We start from the raw sequence: 3,907 nt of genomic DNA, 5'->3' as shown, positions 1-3,907 counted from the left end.
TCCAGCCGCGGGGGACGTCCTTTGGTATTTTAGAGTCACGCAGCTGCGCCGCAGTTCGCGACGGTATTGCATCTGGCAACAGCGACCTCGCATGACGCCGGCACTCTCTTCTTTTCGACAACGGTGCACGAATAACACCGCAGCTACCAGAGGTTAAACCTGTGGGCATTGTTTTCAGCATCGATTGGACACTAAGATTTCCATGTGTGGCAAAAATTGCACGGCCCATTCTATCTGACCGGCTGGACGGCAATGCTAATGGACAGTGGAGAAGAAGGGGGGGGGGGGGGGGGGGAGGAGTTTCTGGTTACGACATGATATGACACTGTCACCGTTTTCTTCGCGGTAAGTTTCTCGAATGTACACCCTTCCAATATTTTAACGGTATCACGCGAGCATCGACCGTTCGCTTGATCAGCGCCCTATGACGGAACGAATCGGCAAACTTGCCGAGAGTTGCCGCATGCGCACGATGACCAGCTTACGGCGGCTGTCGTCTGCTAGGCTGTTCCAGGAGCTGCGCGCAGCCCCCGACCGTTTCCTCAGGTCGTAATACTGCTGCATGCGCACCGCCGATATTCAAGAGAACCCACGTGCCGCGCAGCTGAAAACAGCTTTACTCAGCGTTTCTCGAACAAACCTTGCGATCAGTCATTCATTTGCTGTTGTTTTGTCTGCAGTTGTATGGGGGTATGGCTGTGGCCCACGATTTTGATAAGCGGGAGATAAAAAATGCCAGGTAGTGCGGTAAGCGAAGGAAAGTGTGGGGGGCTGCGCGCAGCTCCTGGAGCAGTCTAACAGACGGCGGCCACCGTGACGTGGTCTTCGTGGGCATGCGGCAACTCTCGGCGGGTTTGCCGATTCGTTCCGTCATAGGACGCTGATGAAGCGAGCGGTCGATGCTCGCGTGATATTGTTAAAAAATTGGAAGGGTGTACACACTATCGCAATGAAAAAAAAAAACGAAAAAAAAAATGAGTGAGAACTTCCAGAATACCAAACAGTTGTGGAAGTTCGGCAAGTCTAATGGTAAGGAAGAAAGTAGAGCTTCGCTAATTTCACTCCTGCCAGGCTATGCTACAGATGATGCAGAGGAAAGTAATTGTTCCGGCAATTATATGAGGTAAATGGTTTAGTCGACAACAGGCAATACATTCGCAGAAGTAAACTGCAATGTAAACACGATGCAGGATGTAACAGTGCCCCGTGAAATTAAAGGCTCATTTATTTATTTATTTATTTATTTATTTATTTATTTATTTATTTATTTATTTATTTATTTATTTATTTATTTACCCTCAGGGCCGTTAGGCGTTACAGAGGGGAGTGGGAATAACATGCAAGTATAAAAAACAAAACAGCAGCTAGAAAAATTGAATATAGTTACAGCACACACTGGTATAAAATCAATAACAGAATTAACAAAAGGCAGCCGCAGCCGCTCCTTTCATTGTGCGCTTTTTTTTTTAAGGCGAAAGCCGTTCTAGCCCCATAAGACGAAATTCTGTCGGCGATCGTCGTCGTTGTTGTTGAAGCCAAGAGATGATTCCAGAAATATGACGTCGCAACAGGCATCGCCTAGCCACCGAAGCGGCGAAGTGCTAGAAAAAAATAACCCGCAAAAAACCTGTGCTGTGAAAAAATTTGTTGAATAGTCCGACTTTTATCCGAGTCTGAACTAGGAAACTAGCACCCGATTTCTACTTCAAATTAAAAGAAGAGAAATCTTGAGAACAATAGGCATAGACACTTTAATCTGAGGTATCTTGGCGCTATAAATTTAGCAGTTTCTTCCATACCGTTCAACATTACTTCAGGGTTGAATTTTCACGTGGTATTCAGCTAATTGAGAGCCTTCATAGGCATTCCGTTCTAACGAAATGCCTGCGAAGGCTTCTCTGTCTAGCCTACATCGTGAAAAAAAAAAAAAAGAACCGGTATATCAGGCCGGATGTACACCTGCTCGCAAAACCTCGCACAGTTGACGAAGTAACCATGTCGCAGCTGGCTCGGCAGCGCACGGGCATTTTCCTTGCACCAAGGGCCTGAACGGACAGCCGCAGTGTAGAGGCGTATGCTGTTATCGGGCAGAAACGTCCCCAGCATGCGTTGGACCGACCCATGCGTGTTTGTGTGGACAACCTCTGCCATAAGTTTATAGAACGCGGCTTTGGCAAAAAAAAAGTAATAATAATTTGTGCGCATTCAGGGCATAGTGCTTGATATTTAGAGGTTCAAGCAGTGTTTCATTTTGCCGATGTACGCGCACGCATCTGGCCCCTCAGCAAACCACACACCCTCCAGCGACGTCCCGATGGAGTTTTAGATGTCCACGTCCATAGGCCTCTTCTCTTAGACTTCCGGCTTACCATCCTCCCTTGAGAAAAAAGCCAGAGACATGCGGTGACGTTGCTCGTGACGTTGCTCGTGACGTTGCTCGTGACGTTGCTCGTGACGCTGAGCCACGATGGCAGCAGTCAAGTGCGGCATCCTGGACCAAGGATCGACCACGGCGCCCAGTCACCCGTAAAGGTCAAGAACACTTTAAATTTGTCAGAAATAAAGTTTTTTCCATCCATCCATCCTACGCAAAGATAATATTCACTGACATTGAAGGAAAGCGAGTCCTCCGAAACCTATTCCTTTTTCGTTCACCGTATTTGCAGGACACTTATGGTTACATTAGGAGAATGATATCTAACCTAAATCTGTTCGACCCCGTAAAACTATGACTGCATTTTTTTCATGCGCTTGCCCAACATTTCGTAGAAAAAGACCTGTGGGAAATAGCAATACAAACAAAACTTATTTTGTCCACTTGATTGCTGGAAAAAAGCAGATTTCTTCAATTCAGACCAGACTAGGCATATTTTGTGCCGCTATCAGTCTAAGGTACAGTTCCGGTCATACTATTACTGAGCAGACTTCCACGATCAACTTATTGCCAAGCCCTACCCAGCGAAAATTAGCAAGTAAATTACACACATGTTAACAATATCTCTAGTGCACTCGCGTATGAACCCAAGAAACCACCATTTCTTCTCTTCTGAACGCGTGTGATAATTTCTTTCTCCGCATCGTGCTCTGTAACGGTTGGGCTGCGCCCTTACGACGCATGGACGTATAGACTGGTTGTAGGCGTTCGAATAGGTGGGCTATGCACCGAAATTCGCAGCTGCTATCTATGCTTATTTTTGTGTTTTGGCACCGACTACGGGTTTAAACTGATAGCTTTCGCTAAACCTACTCGAGTCTACAGCATACGGAATGAATAAAAATGGGCAAGATTAATTTAGATAACTTTGCGAGGCAGTAGTCTACCTCTAGTCCTTATGAGGATACCCTTCCTGAGGGTATATAGTTTTAAGTGAAGGTGATCTATTGGAATAGGTGAGAGATATAAGAAGTGCATGTGTTATATAGCATTGAAGTGCTCCCAGAAGATGTCTCTGTAAAAGGGCATGATGATGTGTTATGTACGCTTATACATTAGAAGAGAAACTGATCGAATTGAAACCAAATATTCGTACACGAAAGATTCTGTGCAGCTCTATGTGCTTTTTGCACCCCCGATGTAGAAATACTCAACTGTATGAAATTGTGATCTCATCTTTTGCTATCACGTAAGTTCATCAACATTTATTTCACACCGTAAGTGCCCAAGCCGCAAAGGCTGCTGCCGTCTCCACTGTGCTGGAAATCCACAAACATCTCGTATACGTCTAAAGCGAGGTTTTGTATAGTACCAGTATGTCGTATATCTCCAAATGAACGTTAATTTTAGTACCTAGATGCGTATGTTCTTGCTGAACGATTCTAAAATAGATGTTGGCTGGCGGTGCCAAATATTCAGGCAAAATTTTGCTCGCCTGTTTTGTGTGCTGTTCACCCATCTCCCGACTGTGCG

This window comes from Amblyomma mixtum, chromosome 2 (assembly GCF_055824585.1).
Source record: "Amblyomma mixtum isolate Tamu chromosome 2, ASM5582458v1, whole genome shotgun sequence".
NCBI classification, from domain to species: Eukaryota; Metazoa; Arthropoda; class Arachnida; order Ixodida; family Ixodidae; genus Amblyomma; species Amblyomma mixtum.
This window is presented reverse-complemented; position numbering follows the sequence as displayed.